Source organism: Phyllobates terribilis, unplaced genomic scaffold (genome assembly GCF_046119375.1).
Source record: "Phyllobates terribilis strain yellow unplaced genomic scaffold, ASM4611937v1 Scaffold_1__5_contigs__length_1240528914, whole genome shotgun sequence".
Lineage (NCBI taxonomy): Eukaryota > Metazoa > Chordata > Amphibia > Anura > Dendrobatidae > Phyllobates > Phyllobates terribilis.
Window position 1 is genome coordinate 361,679,790 of NW_027362761.1, and position 20,568 is coordinate 361,700,357.

Sequence of the window (20,568 nt, forward strand, 5' to 3'; positions counted from 1 at the left end):
AGCTCACTGCTGAGGGAAGAGCACTGCACTGGTAGCTCACTGCTGAGGGGAGAGCACTGTACTAGTATCTCTGCTGAGGGAATAGCACTGCACTAGTAACTCACTGCTGAGGGAAGAGCACTGCACTGGTAGCTCACTGCTGAGGGGAGAGCACTGCACTAGTAGCTCACTGCTGAGGGAAAAGCACTGCACTAGTATCTCACTGCTGAGTGAAGAGCACTGCACAAGTATTTCACTGCTGAGGGGAGAGCACTGCACTAGTAGCTCACTGCTGAGGGGAGAGTACTGCACTAGCAGCTCACTGCTGAGGGAAGAGAACTGCAGTAGTATCTCATTGCGGAGGGAAGAGCACTGCACTAGTAGCTCACTGCTGAGGGAAGAGCACCGCACTGGTAGCTCACTGCTGAGGGGAGAGCATTGCACTAGTAACTCACTGCTGAGGGAAGAGCACTGCACTAGTATCTCTGCTGAGGGAAGAGCACTGCACTAGTATTTCACTGCTGAGGAAAGAGCTCTGCACTAGTATCTCACTGCTGAGGAAACAGCACTGCACTAGTATCTCACAGCTGAGGGAAGAGCACTGCACTAGTATCTCACTGCTGTGGGAAGAGCACTGCACTAGTATCTCACTGCTGAGGGAACAGAACTGCACTAGTATTTCACTGCGGAGGGAAGAGCACTGCACTAGTAACTCACTGCTTGGGGAAGAGCACTGCACTAGTATCTCACTGCTGAGGGTAGAGCACTGCACTAGTATCTCACTGCTGAGGGAAGAGCACTGCACTAGTATCTCACTGCTGAGGAAAGAGCACTGCACTAGTTTCTCACTGCTGAGGGAAGAGCACTGCACTAGTATTTCACTGCTGAAGGAAGAGCACTGCACTAGTATCTCACTGCTGGGGGAATAGAACTGCACTAGTATCTCTATGCTGGGGGAAGAGCACTGCACTAGTATCATGGCTGAGGGAAGAGCACTGCACTAGTAAATTGCTGCTGAGGGAAGAGCACTGCACTAGTATCTCCCTGCTGAGGGAAGCGCACTGCACTAATATCTCACTGCTGAGGGAAGAGCACTGCACTAGTATCTCACTGCTGAGGGAAGAGTACTGCACTAGTGTCACGGCTGAGGGAAGAACACTGCAGTGGTATCTCTGCTGAAGGGAGAGCACTGCACTAGTATCTCACTGCTGAGGGAACAGAACTGCACTAGTATCTCACTGCTGAGCGAAGAGCACTGCACTAGTAACTCACTGCTGGGGGAAGAGCACTGCACTAGTATCTCACTGCTGAGTGAAGAGCACTGCACTAGTCACTCACTGCTGAGGGAAGAGCACTGCACTAGTTTCTCACTGCTGGGGGAAGAGCACTGCACTAGTATTTCACTGCTGAAGGAAGAACACTGCACTAGTATCTCACTGCTGGGGGAATAGCGCTGCACTAGTATCTCTATGCTGGGGGAAGAGCACTGCACTAGTATCATGGCTGAGGGAAGAGCACTGCACTAGTAACTTGCTGCTGAGGGAAGAGCACTGCACTATTATCTCACTGCTGAGGGAAGAGCACTGCACTAATATCTCACTGCTGAGGGAAGAGCACTGCACTAGTATCTCACTGCTGAGGGAAGAGCACTGCACTAGTATCACGGCTGAGGGAAGAACACTGCAGTGGTATCTCTGCTGAGGGGAGAGCACTGCACTAGTATCTCACTGCTGAGGGAACAGAACTGCACTAGTATCTCACTGCTGAGGAAAGAGCACTGCACTAGTAACTCACTGCTGGGGGAAGAGCACTGCACTAGTCACTCACTGCTGAGGGGATAGCAGAGCACTAGTGTAACATACCTGGATGCGTCCTTGCATGGTGGTCCAACTCCCACTGTGCAAGAGCGCGCACTTGATCTCCAGTCCAGAATGTCTCTCTGGCTTCCCTCCTTGCTGTCTGTTTGTCTGTTTTGGCTGCATAGGGCGACGCCCGCTGAACTTCCTGTTTCTTGTACCTGCTGCGGACACGCCCCTGTTGCACCTTCAGCCTATTGCTGTCCATCTTTGGGTATTTATACCACCTTCTTCCTCAAGATGGCGCCTGAGCATTGTGTCCTGTCAGTCGGCTTTTTGTCTCTGACATGCCAGGTCCTATCCTGTTTTCCAGTTCTGTGTCTGAACTGTGGTCTGTTCTTGTGAACACGCTTCTTGCCTGTTCTTTCGCCTTCTAAGGGCCGTATTCCTAGATCTGCCTGTCTGTGCCTTGCGGTATCTGTTCCCGTCTGAACAGAGTCCTGTTTGTGTCTCTGCCTTGCGGTATCTGTTCCCGTCTGAACAGAGTCCTGTTTGTGTCCCTGCCTTGCGGTATTTGTTCCTGTCTGAACTGAGTCCTGTCTATGTCTCCTGCCTTGCGGTGTCAGTTCCCGTGTCTGAACTGAGTCCTGTCTGTGTACTCTTGCCTGCTGCCTTTCCTGGAGGCTGTATTTCCAGGCCTGTCTGAACACGCTCCTAGCCTGTTCCTCCCGCCTTCTAGGGGCCGATTACCTAGATCCGTTCCTGTATCTTGTCTGTCCTGTCTGAACACGCTCCTTGCCTGTTCGTCCCGCCTCTCTGGGGGCCGTATTCCCAGACCTGCTCCTGTATCCCGCTGCAGTGTCGGTCTCTTTCGTACACTCAGTTCCAGTCTGAACTCTCTCCTATCCTTTACCTGTTTTGCCTCTATGTCCGTTCCTTTCCTTTTTCTGCAGAGTCTGAACTCGTACCTAACTCCTGCTTGTTGTCTCTGTACTCCCGTTTGTGAGTTTGTGGTCCACTTGCTACTTCACTGCAAATACCCTGTGGGTATCTGGCTCTGCCTTTCCCTTCCTGTCTGTTCCGTGTGAACAGAGCCCTGTCCGTCCTGCTCTGACTCCTTGCTCACTGCTCCGGCAGCCTTGCTCCGCTCTGACCCTTTTGCTCACTGCTCCGGCAGCCTTGCTCCGCTCTGACCCTTTTGTTCACTGCTCCGGCAGTCCTGTCCTGCCCTGCTTCTGCCCACTGCTCCGGCAGTCCTGTCCTGCCCTGCTTCTGCCCGCTGCTCCGGCAGTCCTGTCCTGCCCTGCTTCTGCCCGCTGCTCCGGCAGTCCTGTCCTGCCCTGCTTCTGCCCGCTGCTCCGGCGGTCCTGTCCTGCCCTGCTTCTGCCCGCTGCTCCGGCAGTCCTGTCCTGCCCTGCTTCTGCCCGCTGCTCCGGCAGTCCTGTCCTGCCCTGCTTCTGCCCGCTGCTCCGGCAGTCCTGTCCTGCCCTGCTTCTGCCCGCTGCTCCGGCAGTCCTGTCCTGCCCTGCTTCTGCCCGCTGCTCCGGCAGTCCTGTCCTGCCCTGCTTCTGCCCGCTGCTCCGGCAGTCCTGTCCTGCCCTGCTTGTGCTCGCTGCTCCTGCAGCCCCGTCCTGCTCTGTTCTTGCCCACCGCTTTGGGCGTTCCCTCTCTGCTGTGGTTGTCTACCGCATCTGCGGTTCTGTGACCCAGTCTGTACTGGGTCTTAACCTTTCTGTGCTCCAGCCCGTCCTTTCGGCCAGTACCTCCCTGCCTGCATACTCGCCTGTATCCACCCATCTGCATACCTGCCGTGTTTGCTTACATCCACCAGTCTGTGCCAGCCTAACCTGCCTGTTCCAGTAATCCCAGTGTGGGTCAACCCCCGTGTCCGGAGTTTGACCTGGAGTAGCACCTGGTCCCTCTGCCCGGTTTCTCCCTGGTGCACTGGCGTCGTATGCCGTCGTGCCACCTTGGTCGGATCGGCCAGATACTTAGTCACGCCCCTCCAGGCACTCTCCGGTCCATGGTCCAGTGGAACCACAACACCCGCACACGCCAGTCAGTCCGGGCGTGTGCATAACAACTAGTATCTCTACTGAGGGAACAGCACTGCAGTAGTATCTCACTTCTGAGGGGAGAGCCCTGCACTAGTAACTCACTGCTTAGGGAAGAGCACTGCACTAGTATCTCACTGCTGAGGGAAGAGCACTGCACTAGTATCTCACTGCTGAGGGAAGAGCACTGCACTAGTATCTCACTGCTGAGGAAACAGAACTCCACTAGTATCTCACTGCTGAGGGAAGAGCACTGCACTAGTATCTCACTGCTGAGGGAACAGCACTGCACTAATATTTCACTGCTAAGGGAAGAGCACTGCACTAGTACTTCACTGCTGAGGGAAGAGCATGCATTAGTATCTCACTGCTGAAGGAAGAGCACTGCACTAGTATCTCACTGCTGGGGGAAGAGCACTGCACTAGTATCTCACTGCTGAGGGAAGAGCACTGCACTAGTATTTCACTGCTGAGGGAAGAGCACTGCACTAATATCTCACTGCTGAGGGATGAACACTGCACTAGTATCTCACTGCTGAGGGAACAGCACTATAATAGTATCTCACTGCTGAGGGAAGAGCACTGCACTAGAATCTCACTGCTGAGGGAAGAGCACTGCACTAGTTTCTCACTGCTGAGGGAAGAGCACTGCACTAGTATCTCACTGCTGGGGGAAGAGCACTGCACTAGTATATCACTGCTGGGGGAAGAGCACTGCAATATTTTCATGGCTGAGGGAAGAGCTCTTCACTAGTATCATAGCCGAGGGAAGAGCACTGCACTAGTAACTTACTGCTGAGGGAAGAGCACTGCACTAGTATCTCACTGCTGAGGGAAGAGCACTGCACTAGTATCTCACTGCTGAGGGAAGAGCACTGCACTAGTATCTTACTGCTGAGGGAAAAGCACTCCACTAGTATCAATGCTGAGGGAAGAACACTGCACTGGTTTCTCTTCTGAGGGTAGAGCACTGCACTAGTATCTCACTGCTGAGGGAACAGAACTGTACTAGTATCTCACAGCTGATTGAAGAGCACTGCACTAGTAACTCACTGCTGGGGGAAGAGCACTGCACTAGTAACTCATTGCTGAGGGGATAGCACTGCACTAGTATCTCACTGCTGAGGGGAGAGCCCTGCACTAGTAACTCACTGCTGAGGGGAGAGCACTACACTAGTATCTCACTGCTGAGTTAAAGAGCACTGCACTAGTCACTCACTGCTGAGGGAAGAGCACTGCACTAGTTTCTCACTGCTGGGGGAAGAGCACTGCACTAGTATTTCACTGCTGAAGGAAGAACACTGCACTAGTATCTCACTGCTGGGGGAATAGCGCTGCACTAGTATCTCTATGCTGGGGGAAGAGCACTGCACTAGTATCATGGCTGAGGGAAGAGCACTGCACTAGTAACTTGCTGCTGAGGGAAGAGCACTGCACTAGTATCTCACTGCTGAGGGAAGAGCACTGCACTAATATCTCACTGCTGAGGGAAGAGCACTGCACTAGTATCTCACTGCTGAGGGAAGAGCACTGCACTGGTATCACGGCTGAGGGAAGAACACTGCAGTGGTATCTCTGCTGAGGGGAGAGCACTGCACTAGTATCTCACTGCTGAGGGAACAGAATTGCACTAGTACCTCACTGCTGAGGGAAGAGCACGGCACTAGTAACTCACTGCTGGGGGAAGAGCACTGCACTAGTCACTCACTGCTGAGGGGATAGCAGAGCACTAGTATCTCTACTGAGGGAACAACACTGCAGTAGTATCTCACTTCTGAGGGGAGAGCCCTGCACTAGTAACTCACTGCTTAGGGAAGAGCACTGCACTAGTATCTCACTGCTGAGGGAAGAGCACTGCACTAGTATCTCACTGCTGAGGGAAGAGCACTGCACTAGTATCTCACTGCTGAGGAAAGAGAACTCCACTAGTATCTCACTGCTGAGGGAAGAGCACTGCACTAGTATCTCACTGCTGAAGGAAGAGCACTGCACTAATATTTCACTGCTGAGGGAAGAGCACTGCACTAGTACTTCACTGCTGAGGGAAGAGCATGCATTAGTATCTCACCCCTGAAGGAAGAGCACTGCACTAGTATCTCACTGCTGGGGGAAGAGCACTGCACTAGTATCTCACTGCTGGGGGAAGAGCACTGCACTAGTATCTCACTGCTGAGGGAAGAGCACTGCACTAGTATTTCACTGCTGAGGGAAGAGCACTGCACTAATATCTCACTGCTGAGGGATGAACACTGCACTAGTATCTCACTGCTGAGGGAACAGCACTATAATAGTATCTCACTGCTGAGGGAAGAGCACTGCACTAGAATCTCACTGCTGAGGGAAGAGCACTGCACTAGTTTCTCACTGCTGAGGGAAGAGCACTGCACTAGTATCTCACTGCTGGGGGAAGAGCACTGCACTAGTATATCACTGCTGGGGGAAGAGCACTGCACTATTTTCATGGCTGAGGGAAGAGCTCTTCACTAGTATCGTAGCCGAGGGAAGAGCACTGCACTAGTAACTTACTGCTGAGGGAAGAGCACTGCACTAGTATCTCACTGCTGAGGGAAGAGCACTGCACTAGTATCTCACTGCTGAGGGAAGAGCACTGCACTAGTATCTTACTGCTGAGGGAAAAGCACTCCACTAGTATCAATGCTGAGGGAAGAACACTGCACTGGTTTCTCTTCTGAGGGTAGAGCACTGCACTAGTATCTAACTGCTGAGGGAACAGAACTGTACTAGTATCTCACAGCTGATGGAAGAGCACTGCACTAGTAACTCACTGCTGGGGGAAGAGCACTGCACTAGTAACTCATTGCTGAGGGGATAGCACTGCACTAGTATCTCACTGCTGAGGGGAGAGCCCTGCACTAGTAACTCACTGCTGAGGGGAGAGCACTACACTAGTACCTCACTGCTGAGGGAAGAGAACTGCACTAGTAACTCACTGCTGAGGTGATAGCAGTGCACTAGTATCTCTACTGAGGGAACAGCACTGTACTAGTATCTCACTTCTGAGCGCAGTGCCCTGCACTAGTCACTCACTGCTGAGGGAAGAGCAATGCACTAGTTTCTCACTGCTGAGGGAAGAGCACTGCACTAGTATCTCACTGCTGAGGGAAGAGCACTGCACTAGTATCTCACTGCTGAGGGAAGAGCACTGCACTAGTATCTCACTGCTGGGGAAGAGCACTGCACTAGTATCTCACTGCTGAGGGAACAGAACTGCACTAGTGTCTCACTGCTGAGGGAAGAGCACTGCACTAGTAACTCACTGCTGGGGGAAGAGCACTGCACTAGTATCTCACTGCTGAGGGAAGAGCACTGCACTAGTCACTCACTGCTGAGGGAAGAGCACTGCACTAGTTTCTCACTGCTGGGGGAAGAGCACTGCACTAGTATTTCACTGCTGAAGGAAGAACACTGCACTAGTATCTCACTGCTGGGGGAATAGCGCTGCACTAGTATCTCTATGCTGCGGGAAGAGCACTGCACTAGTATCATGGCTGAGGGAAGAGCACTGCACTAGTAACTTGCTGCTGAGGGAAGAGCACTGCACTAGTATCTCACTGCTGAGGGAAGAGCACTGCACTAGTATTTCACTGCTGAGGGAAGAGCACTGCACTAGTATTTCACTGCTGAGGGAAGAGCACTGCACTAGTATCACGGCTGAGGGAAGAACACTGCAGTGGTATCTCTGCTGAGGGGAGAGCACTGCACTAGTATCTCACTGCTGAGGGAACAGAACTGCACTAGTATCTCACTGCTGAGGGAAGAGCACTGCACTAGTAACTCACTGCTGGGGGAAGAGCACTGCACTAGTCACTCACTGCTGAGGGGATAGCAGAGCACTAGTATCTCTACTGAGGGAACAGCACTGCAGTAGTATCTCACTTCTGAGGGGAGAGCCCTGCACTAGTGACTCACTGCTTAGGGAAGAGCACTGCACTAGTATCTCACTGCTGAGGGAAGAGCACTGCACTAGTATCTCACTGCTGAGGGAAGAGCACTGCACTAGTATCTCACTGCTGAGGGAAGAGCACTGCACTAGTATCTCATTGCTAAAAGAAGAGCACTGCACTAGTATTTCACTGCTGAGGGAAGAGCACTGCACTAGTACTTCACTGCTGAGGGAAGAGCATGCACTAGCATCCCACTGCTGAAGGAAGAGCACTGCACTAGTATCTCACTGCTGGGGGAAGAGCACTGCACTAGTATCTCACTGCTGAGGGAAGATCACTGCACTAGTATTTCACTGCTGAGGGAAGAGCACTGCACTAATATCTCACTGCTGAGGGATGAACACTGCACTAGTATCTCACTGCTGAGGGAACAGCACTATAATAGTATCTCACTGCTGAGGGAAGAGCACTGCCCTAGTAACTCACTGCTGGGGGAAGAGCACTGCACTAGTATCTCACTGCTGAGGGAAGAGCACTGCACTAGTATCTCACTGCTGAGGGAAGAGCACTGCACTAGTATCTCACTGCTGGGGGAAGAGCACTGCACTAGTATATCACTGCTGGGGGAAGAGCACTGCACTATTTTCATGTCTGAGGGAAGAGCTCTTCACTAGTATCATAGCCGAGGGAAGAGCACTGCACTAGTATCTCACTGCTGGGGGAAGAGCACTGCACTAGTATCTCACTGCTGAGGGAAGAGCACTGCACTAGTATCTTACTGCTGAGGGAAGAGCACTCCACTAGTATCAATGCTGAGGGAAGAACACTGCACTGGTTTCTCTTCTGAGGGGAGAGCACTGCACTAGTATCTCACTGCTGAGGGAACAGAACTGTACTAGTATCTCACTGCTGATGGAAGAGCACTGCACTAGTAACTCACTGCTGGGGGAAGAGCACTGCACTAGTAACTCATTGCTGAGGGGATAGCACTGCTCTAGTATCTCACTGCTGAGGGGAGAGCCCTGCACTAGTAACGCACTGCTGAGGGGAGAGCACTACACTAGTATCTCACTGCTGAGGGAAGAGCACTGCACTAGTAACTCACTGCTGAGGGGATAGCAGTGCACTAGTATCTCTACTGAGGGAACAGCACTGTACTAGTATCTCACTTCTGAGCGGAGTGCCCTGCACTAGTCACTCACTGCTGAGGGAAGAGCACTGCAATAGTTTCTCACTGCTGAGGGAGGAGCACTGCACTAGTATCTCACTGCTGAGGGAAGAGCACTGCACTAGTATCTCACTGCTGAGGGAAGAGCACTGCACTAGTATCTCACTGCTGAAGGAAGAGCTCTGCACTAGTATTTCACTGCTGAGGGAAGAGCACTGCACTAGTATTTCACTGCTGAGGGAAGAGCACTGCACTGATATCTCACTGCTGAAAGAAGAGCACTGCACTAGTATCTCACTGCTGAGGGAAGAGCACTGCACTAGTATCTCACTGCTGAGGGAAGAGCACTGCACTAGTATCTCACTGCTGAGGGAAGAGCACTGCACTAATATCTCACTGCTGAGGGAAGAGCACTGCACTAGTATCTCACTGCTGAGGGAAGAGCACTGCACTAGTATCACAGCTGAGGGAAGAACACTGCAGTGGTATCTCTGCTGAGGGGAGAGCACTGCACTAGTATCTCACTGCTGAGGGAACAGAACTGCACTAGTATCTCACTACTGAGGAAAGAGCACTGCACTAGTAACTCACTGCTGGGGGAAGAGCACTGCACTAGTCACTCACTGCTGAGGGGATAGCAGAGCACTAGTATCTCACTGCTGAGGGAACAGAACTGCACTAGTATCTCACTGCTGAGGGAAGAGCACTGCACTAGTAACTCAGTGCTGGGGGAAGAGCACTGCAATAGTTTCTCACTGCTGAGGGAAGAGCACTGCACTAGTATCTCACTGCTGAGGGAAGAGCACTGCACTAGTATCTCACTGCTGAGGGAAGAGCACTGCACTAGTATCTCACTGCTGAAGGAAGAGCTCTGCACTAGTATTTCACTGCTGAGGGAAGAGCACTGCACTAGTATTTCACTGCTGAGGGAAGAGCACTGCACTGATATCTCACTGCTGAAAGAAGAGCACTGCACTAGTATCTCACTGCTGAGGGAAGAGCACTGCACTAGTATCTCACTGCTGAGGGAAGAGCACTGCACTAATATCTCACTGCTGAGGGAAGAGCACTGCACTAGTATCTCACTGCTGAGGGAAGAGCACTGCACTAGTATCACGGCTGAGGGAAGAACACTGCAGTGGTATCTCTGCTGAGGGGAGAGCACTGCACTAGTATCTCACTGCTGAGGGAACAGAACTGCACTAGTATCTCACTGCTGAGGAAAGAGCACTGCACTAGTAACTCACTGCTGGGGGAAGAGCACTGCACTAGTCACTCACTGCTGAGGGGATAGCAGAGCACTAGTATCTCTACTGAGGGAACAGCACTGCAGTAGTATCTCACTGCTTAGGGAAGAGCACTGCACTAGTATCTCACTGCTGAGGGAAGAGCACTGCACTAGTATCTCACTGCTGAGGGAAGAGCACTGCACTAGTATCTCACTGCTGAGGAAAGAGAACTCCACTAGTATCTCACTGCTGAGGGAAGAGCACTGCACTAGTATCTCACTGCTGAAGGAAGAGCACTGCACTAATATTTCACTGCTGAGGGAAGAGCACTGCACTAGTACTTAACTGCTGAGGGAAGAGCATGCATTAGTATCTCACTGCTGAAGGAAGAGCACTGCACTAGTATCTCACTGCTGGGGGAAGAGCACTGCACTAGTATCTCACTGCTGAGGGAAGAGCACTGCACTAGTATTTCACTGCTGAGGGAAGAGCACTGCACTAATATCTCACTGCTGAGGGATGAACACTGCACTAGTATCTCACTGCTGAGGGAACAGCACTATAATAGTATCTCACTGCTGAGGGAATAGCACTGCACTAGAATCTCACTGCTGAGGGAAGAGCACTGCACTAGTTTCTCACTGCTGAGGGAAGAGCACTGCACTAGTATCTCACTGCTGGGGGAAGAGCACTGCACTAGTTTATCACTGCTGGGGGAAGAGCACTGCACTATTTTCATGGCTGAGGGAAGAGCTCTTCACTAGTATCATAGCCGAGGGAAGAGCACTGCACTAGTAACTTACTGCTGAGGGAAGAGCACTGCACTAGTATCTCACTGCTGAGGGAAGAGCACTGCACTAGTATCTCACTGCTGAGGGAAGAGCACTGCACTAGTATCTTACTGCTGAGGGAAAAGCATTCCACTAGTATCAATGCTGAGGGAAGAACACTGCACTGGTTTCTCTTCTGAGGGTAGAGCACTGCACTAGTATCTCACTGCTGAGGGAACAGAACTGTACTAGTATCTCACAGCTGATGGAAGAGCACTGCACTAGTAACTCACTGCTGGGGGAAGAGCACTGCACTAGTAACTCATTGCTGAGGGGATAGCACTGCACTAGTATCTCACTGCTGAGGGGAGAGCCCTGCACTAGTAACTCACTGCTGAGGGAAGAGCACTACACTAGTACCTCACTGCTGAGGGAAGAGCACTGCACTAGTAACTCACTGCTGAGGTGATAGCAGTGCACTAGTATCTCTACTGAGGGAACAGCACTGTACTAGTATCTCACTTCTGAGCGGAGTGCCCTGCACTAGTCACTCACTGCTGAGGGAAGAGCACTGCACTAGTTTCTCACTGCTGAGGGAAGAGCACTGCACTAGTATCTCACTGCTGAGGGAAGAGCACTGCACTAGTATCTCACTGCTGAGGGAAGAGCACTGCACTAGTATCTCACTGCTGGGGAAGAGCACTGCACTAGTATCTCACTGCTGAGGGAACAGAACTGCACTAGTATCTCACTGCTGAGGGAAGAGCACTGCACTAGTAACTCACTGCTGGGGGAAGAGCACTGCACTAGTATCTCACTGCTGAGGGAAGAGCACTGCACTAGTCACTCACTGCTGAGGGAAGAGCACTGCACTAGTTTCTCACTGCTGGGGGAAGAGCACTGCACTAGTATTTCACTGCTGAAGGAAGAACACTGCACTAGTATCTCACTGCTGGGGGAATAGCGCTGCACTAGTATCTCTATGCTGGGGGAAGAGCACTGCACTAGTATCATGGCTGAGGGAAGAGCACTGCACTAGTAACTTGCTGCTGAGGGAAGAGCACTGCACTAGTATCTCACTGCTGAGGGAAGAGCACTGCACTAATATCTCACTGCTGAGGGAAGAGCACTGCACTAGTATTTCACTGCTGAGGGAAGAGCACTGCACTAGTATCACGGCTGAGGGAAGAACACTGCAGTGGTATCTCTGCTGAGGGGAGAGCACTGCACTAGTATCTCACTGCTGAGGGAACAGAACTGCACTAGTATCTCACTGCTGAGGGAAGAGCACTGCACTAGTAACTCACTGCTGGGGGAAGAGCACTGCACTAGTCACTCACTGCTGAGGAGATAGCAGAGCACTAGTATCTCTACTGAGGGAACAGCACTGCAGTAGTATCTCACTTCTGAGGGGAGAGCCCTGCACTAGTAACTCACTGCTTAGGGAAGAGCACTGCACTAGTATCTCACTGCTGAGGGAAGAGCACTGCACTAGTATCTCACTGCTGAGGGAAGAGCACTGCACTAGTATCTCACTGCTGAGGGAAGAGCACTGCACTAGTATCTCACTGCTAAAGGAAGAGCACTGCACTAGTATTTCACTGCTGAGGGAAGAGCACTGCACTAGTACTTCACTGCTGAGGGAAGAGCATGCACTAGTATCCCACTGCTGAAGGAAGAGCACTGCACTAGTATCTCACTGCTGGGGGAAGAGCACTGCACTAGTATCTCACTGGTGAGGGAAGATCACTGCCCTAGTATTTCACTGCTGAGGGAAGAGCACTGCACTAATATCTCACTGCTGAGGGATGAACACTGCACTAGTATCTCACTGCTGAGGGAACAGCACTATAATAGTATCTCACTGCTGAGGGAAGAGCACTGCCCTAGTAACTCACTGCTGGGGGAAGAGCACTGCACTAGAATCTCACTGCTGAGGGAAGAGCACTGCACTAGTATCTCACTGCTGAGGGAAGAGCACTGCACTAGTATCTCACTGCTGGGGGAAGAGCACTGCACTAGTATATCACTGCTGGGGGAAGAGCACTGCACTATTTTCATGGCTGAGGGAAGAGCTCTTCACTAGTATCGTAGCCGAGGGAAGAGCACTGCACTAGTATCTCACTGCTGGGGGAAGAGCACTGCACTAGTATCTCACTGCTGAGGGAAGAGCACTGCACTAGTATCTTACTGCTGAGGGAAGAGCACTCCACTAGTATCAATGCTGAGGGAAGAACACTGCACTGGTTTCTCTTCTGAGGGGAGAGCACTGCACTAGTATCTCACTGCTGAGGGAACAGAACTGTACTAGTATCTCACTGCTGATGGAAGAGCACTGCACTAGTAACTCACTGCTGGGGGAAGAGCACTGCACTAGTAACTCATTGCTGAGGGGATAGCACTGCACTAGTATCTCACTGCTGAGGGGAGAGCCCTGCACTAGTAAGGCACTGCTGAGGGGAGAGCAATACACTAGTATCTCACTGCTGAGGGAAGAGCACTGCACTAGTAACTCACTGCTGAGGGGATAGCAATGCACTAGTATCTCTACTGAGGAAACAGTACTGTACTAGTATCTCACTTCTGAGCGGAGTGCCCTGCACTAGTCACTCACTGCTGAGGGAAGAGCACTGCAATAGTTTCTCACTGCTGAGGGAAGAGCACTGCACTAGTATCTCACTGCTGAGGGAAGAGCACTGCACTAGTATCTCACTGCTGAGGGAAGAGCACTGCACTAGTATCTCACTGCTGAAGGAAGAGCTCTGCACTAGTATTTCACTGCTAAAGGAAGAGCACTGCACTAGTATTTCACTGCTGAGGGAAGAGCACTGCACTAGTACTTCACTGCTGAGGGAAGAGCATGCACTAGTATCCCACTGCTGAAGGAAGAGCACTGCACTAGTATCTCACTTCTGGGGGAAGAGCACTGCACTAGTATCTCACTGGTGAGGGAAGATCACTGCCCTAGTATTTCACTGCTGAGGGAAGAGCACTGCACTAATATCTCACTGCTGAGGGATGAACACTGCACTAGTATCTCACTGCTGAGGGAACAGCACTATAATAGTATCTCACTGCTGAGGGAAGAGCACTGCCCTAGTAACTCACTGCTGGGGGAAGAGCACTGCACTAGAATCTCACTGCTGAGGGAAGAGCACTGCACTAGTATCTCACTGCTGAGGGAAGAGCACTGCACTAGTATCTCACTGCTGGGGGAAGAGCACTGCACTAGTATATCACTGCTGGGGGAAGAGCACTGCACTATTTTCATGGCTGAGGGAAGAGCTCTTCACTAGTATCGTAGCCGAGGGAAGAGCACTGCACTAGTATCTCACTGCTGGGGGAAGAGCACTGCACTAGTATCTCACTGCTGAGGGAAGAGCACTGCACTAGTATCTTACTGCTGAGGGAAGAGCACTCCACTAGTATCAATGCTGAGGGAAGAACACTGCACTGGTTTCTCTTCTGAGGGGAGAGCACTGCACTAGTATCTCACTGCTGAGGGAACAGAACTGTACTAGTATCTCACTGCTGATGGAAGAGCACTGCACTAGTAACTCACTGCTGGGGGAAGAGCACTGCACTAGTAACTCATTGCTGAGGGGATAGCACTGCACTAGTATCTCACTGCTGAGGGGAGAGCCCTGCACTAGTAACGCACTGCTGAGGGGAGAGCAATACACTAGTATCTCACTGCTGAGGGAAGAGCACTGCACTAGTAACTCACTGCTGAGGGGATAGCAATGCACTAGTATCTCTACTGAGGAAACAGTACTGTACTAGTATCTCACTTCTGAGCGGAGTGCCCTGCACTAGTCACTCACTGCTGAGGGAAGAGCACTGCAATAGTTTCTCACTGCTGAGGGAAGAGCACTGCACTAGTATCTCACTGCTGAGGGAAGAGCACTGCACTAGTATCTCACTGCTGAGGGAAGAGCACTGCACTAGTATCTCACTGCTGAAGGAAGAGCTCTGCACTAGTATTTCACTGCTGAGGGAAGAGCACTGCACTAGTATTTCACTGCTGAGGGAAGAGCACTGCACTGATATCTCACTGCTGAAAGAAGAGCACTGCACTAGTATCTCACTGCTGAGGGAAGAGCACTGCACTAGTATCTCACTGCTGAGGGAAGAACACTGCACTAGTATATGACTGCTGAGGGAAGAGTACTGCACTAGTATTTCACAGCTGAGGGAAGAGCACTGCACTAGTATCTCACTGCTGGGGGAAGAGCACTGCACTTGTAACTCACTGCTGAGGGAAGAGCACTGCACTAGAATTTCACTGCTGAGGGAAGAGCACTGCACTAGTATCTCACTGCTGAGGGAACAACACTGCACTAGTATCTCACTGCTGAAGGAACAGCACTGTACTAGTATCTCACTGGTCAGGGAAGAGCACTGCACTGGTATCTCACTGCTGAGGGAAGAGCACTGCACTAGTATCTCACTGCTGGGGGAGAGCACTGCACTAGTATCTCACTGCTGAGGGAAGAGCACTGCACTAGTATCTCACTGCTGAGAGAAGAGCAATGCACTAGTACCTCACTGCTGCGGGAAGAGCACGGCACTAGTATCTGACTGCTGAGGGAAGAGCACTGCACTAGTATTTCACAGCTGAGGGAAGAGCACTGCACTAGTATCTCACTGCTGGGGGAAGAGCACTGCACTTGTAACTCACTGCTGAGGGAAGAGCACTGCACTAGTATTTCACTGCTAAGGGAAGAGCACTGCACTAGTATCTCAATGCTGAGGGAACAACACTGCACTAGTATCTCACTGCTGAAGGAACAGCACTGTACTAGTATCTCACTGCTCAGGGAAGAGCACTGCACTAGTATCTCACTGCTGAGGGAAGAGCACTGCACTAGTATCTCACTGCTGGGGGAGAGCACTGCACTAGTATCTCACTGCTGAGGAAAGAGCACTACACTAGTATCTCACTGCTGAGAGAAGAGCACTGCACTAGTACCTCACTGCTGCGGGAAGAGCACTGCACTAGTATCTCACTGCTGAGGGAAGAGCACGGCACTAGTATTTCACTGCTGAGGGAAGAGCACTGCACTAGTATCTCACTGCTGAGGGAAGAGCACCGCACTAGTATCTCACTGCTGAGGGAAGAGCACTGCACTAGTATCTCACTGCTGAGGGAAGAGCACTGCACTAGTATTACTGCTGAGGGAAGAACGCTGCACTGGTATTTCTGCTGAGGGGAGAGCACTGCACTAGTATCTCACTGCTGAGGGAACAACACTGCACTAGTATCTCACTGCCGAGGGGAGAGCACTGCACTAGAAACTCACTGCTCAAGGAAGAGCACTGCACTAGTATTTCACTGCTGAGGGAAGAGCACTGCACTAGTATCTCACTGCTGAGGGAAGAGCACGGCACTAGTATCTCACTGCTGAGGGAAGAGCACTGCACTAGTATCTCACTGCTGAGGGAAGAGCACTGCACTAGTATTACTGCTGAGGGAAGAACACTGCACTGGTATCTCTTCTGAGAGGAGAGCACTGCCCTAGTATCTCACTGCTGAGGGAAGAGAACTGCACTAGTATCTCACTGCCGAAGGGAGAGCACTGCACTAGAAACTCACTGCTGAGGGAAGAGCACTGCACTAGTAACTCACTGCAGGGGGGAAGAGCACTGCACTAGTATCTCACTGCTGAGGGAAGAGCACAGCACTACTCACTCACTGCTGAGGGGATAGCAGTGCACTAATACCTCTACTGAGGGAACAGCACTACACTAGAATCTCACTTCTGAAGGGAGAGCCCTGCACTAGTATCTCACTGCTGAGGGAAGAGCACTGCACTAGTATCTCACTGCTGAAAGAAGAGTACTGCACTAGTATCTCGCTGCTCAGGGGAGAGCACTGCACTAGTATCTCACTGCTGAGGGAAGAGCACTGCACTAGTATTTCACAGCTGAGGGAAGAGAACTGCACTAGTATCTCACTGCTGGGGGAAGAGCACTGCACTTGTAACTCACTGCTGAGTGAAGAGCACTGCACTAGTATCTCAATGCTGAGGGAACAACACTGCACTAGTGTCTCACTGCTGAAGGAACAGCACTGTACTAGTATCTCACTGCTCAGGGAAGAGCACTGCACTAGTATCTCACTGCTGAGGGAAGAGCACTGCACTAGTATCTCACTGCTGAGGGAAGAGCACTGCACTAGTATCTCACTGCTGAGAGAAGAGCACTGCACTAGTACCTCACTGCTGCGGGAAGAGCACTGCACTAGTATGTCACTGCTGAGGGAAGAGCACGGCACTAGTATTTCACTGCTGAGGGAAGAGCACTGCACTAGTATCTCACTGCTGAGGGAAGAGCACGGCACTAGTATCTCACTGCTGAGGGAAGAGCACTGCACTAGTATCTCACTGGTGATGGAAGGGCACTGCACTAGTATTACTGCTGAGGGAAGAACACTGCACTGGTATCTCTGCTGAGGGGAGAGCACTGCACTAGTATCTCACTGCTGAGGGAACAACACTGCACTAGTATCTCACTGCCGAGGGGAGAGCACTGCACTAGAAACTCACTGCTCAGGGAAGAGCACTGCACTAGTATTTCACTGCTGAGGGAAGAGCACTGCACTAGTATCTCACTGCTGAGGGAAGAGCATGGCACTAGTATCTCACTGCTGAGGGAAGAGCACTGCACTAGTATCTCACTGCTGAGGGAAGAGCACTGCACTAGTATTACTGCTGAGGGAAGAACACTGCACTGGTATCTTTTCTGAGGGGAGAGCACTGCACTAGTAACTCACTGCTGAGGGAACAGAACTGCACTAGTATCTCACTGCCGAGGGGAGAGCACTGCACTAGAAACTCACTGCTGAGGGAAGAGCACTGCACTAGTATCTCACTGCTGAGGGAAGTGCACAGCACTACTCACTCACTGCTGAGGGGATAGCAGTGCACTAATACCTCTACTGAGGGAACAGCACTACACTAGAATCTCACTTCTGAAGGGAGAGCCCTGCACTAGTATCTCACTGCTGAGGGAAGAGCACTGCACTAGTATCTCACTGCTGAAAGAAGAGTACTGCACTATTATCTCACTGCTCAGGGGAGAGCACTGCGCTAGTATCTCACTGCTGAGGGAAGAGCACTGCACTAGTATCTCACTGCTGAGCGACCAGCACTGCACTAGTATGTCACTGCTGAGGGAAGAGCACTGCACTAGTATCTCACTGCTGAGGGATGAGCACTGCACTAGTATCTCACTGCTGGGGAAACAGCACTGCACTAGTAGCTCACTGCTGAGGGAAGAGCATTCACTAGTATCTCACTGCTGAGGGAAGAGCACTGCATTAGTATCTCACTGCTGAGGGAAGAGCACAAAACTAGTATCTCACTGCTGCGGGAAGAGCACTTCACTAGTATCTGACTGCTGAGGGAAGAGCATTGCACTCATATCTCACTGCTGAGGGAAGAGCACTGCACTAGTATCTCACTGCTGAGAGAAGAGCACTGCACTAGTACCTCACTGCTGCGGGAAGAGCACTGCACTAGTATGTCACTGCTGAGGGAAGAGCACGGCACTAGTATTTCACTGCTGAGGGAAGAGCACTGCACTAGTATCTCACTGCTGAGGGAAGAGCACGGCACTAGTATCTCACTGCTGAGGGAAGAGCACTGCACTAGTATCTCACTGGTGATGGAAGAGCACTGCACTAGTATTACTGCTGAGGGAAGAACACTGCACTGGTATCTCTGCTGAGGGGAGAGCACTGCACTAGTATCTCACTGCTGAGGGAACAACACTGCACTAGTATCTCACTGCTGAGGGGAGAGCACTGCACTAGAAACTCACTGCTTAGGGAAGAGCACTGCACTAGTATTTCACTGCTGAGGGAAGAGCACTGCACTAGTATCTCACTGCTGAGGGAAGAGCATGGCACTAGTATCTCACTGCTGAGGGAAGAGCACTGCACTAGTATCTCACTGCTGAGGGAAGAGCACTGCACTAGTATTACTGCTGAGGGAAGAACACTGCACTGGTATCTCTTCTGAGGGGAGAGCACTGCACTAGTATCTCACTGCTGAGGGAACAGAACTGCACTAGTATCTCACTGCCGAGGGGAGAGCACTGCACTAGAAACTCACTGCTGAGGGAAGAGCACTGCACTAGTAACTCACTGCAGGGGGGAAGAGCACTGCACTAGTATCTCACTGCTGAGGGAAGTGCACAGCACTACTCACTCACTGCTGAGGGGATAGCAGTGCACTAATACCTCTACTGAGGGAACAGCACTACACTAGAATCTCACTTCTGAAGGGAGAGCCCTGCACTAGTATCTCACTGCTGAGGGAAGAGCACTGCACTAGTATCTCACTGCTGAAAGAAGAGTACTGCACTAGTATCTCACTGCTCAGGGGAGAGCACTGTGCTAGTATCTCACTGCTGAGGGAAGAGCACTGCACTAGTATCTCACTGCTGAGCGACCAGCACTGCACTACTATGTCACTGCTGAGGGAAGAGCACTGCACTAGTATCTCACTGCTGAGGGATGAGCACTGCACTAGTATCTCACTGCTGGGGAAACAGCACTGCACTAGTAGCTCACTGCTGAGGGAAGAGCATTCACTAGTATCTCACTGCTGAGGGAAGAGCACTGCATTAGTATCTCACTGCTGAGGGAAGAGCACAAAACTAGTATCTCACTGCTTCGGGAAGAGCACTTCACTAGTATCTGACTGCTGAGGGAAGAGCATTGCACTCATATCTCACTGCTGAGGGAAGAGCACTGCACTAGTATCTCACTGCTGAGGGAAGAGCACTTCACTAGTATCTCACTGCTGAGGGAAGAGCACTGCGCTAGTATCTCACTGCTGAGGGAAGAGCACTGCACTAGTATCTCACTGCTGGGAGAAGAGCACTGCACTGGTATCTCACTGCTGCGGGAAGAGCACTGCACTAGTATCTCACTGCTGAGGGAACAGCACTGCACTAGTATCTCTCCTGAGGGAAGAGCACTGCACTAGTATCTCACTGCTGAAAGAAGAGCACTGCACTAGTATCTCACTTCTGAGAGAAAAGCACTGCACTAGTATCTCACTGCTGAGGGAAGAGCACTGCACTAGTATCTCACTGCTGAGGGAAGAGCACTGCACTAGTATCTCTCCTGAGGGAAGAGCACTGCACTAGTATCTCACTGCTGAGGGAAGAGCACAAAACTAGTATCTCACTGCTGCGGGAAGAGCACTTCACTAGTATCTGACTGCTGAGGGAAGAGCTTTGCACTCGTATCTCACTGCTGAGGGAAGAGCACTGCACTAGTATCTCACTGCTGACGGAAGAGCACTGCACTAGTATCTCACTGCTCGGGGAAGAGCACTGCACTGGTATCTCACTGCTGCGGGAAGAGCACTGCACTAGTATCTCACTGCTGAGGGAACAGCACTGCACTAGTATCTCTCCTGAGGGAAGAGCACTGCACTAGTATCTCACTGCTGAGGGAAGAGCACTGCACTAGTATCTGACTTCTGAGAGAAAAGCACTGCACTAGTATCTCACTGCTGAGGGAAGAGCACTGCACTAGTATCTCACTGCTGAGGGAAGAGCACTGCACTAGTATTTCTCCTGAGGGAAGAGCACTGCAATAGTATCTCACTGCTGAGGGAAGAGCACTGCACTAGTATCTCACTGCTGAGGG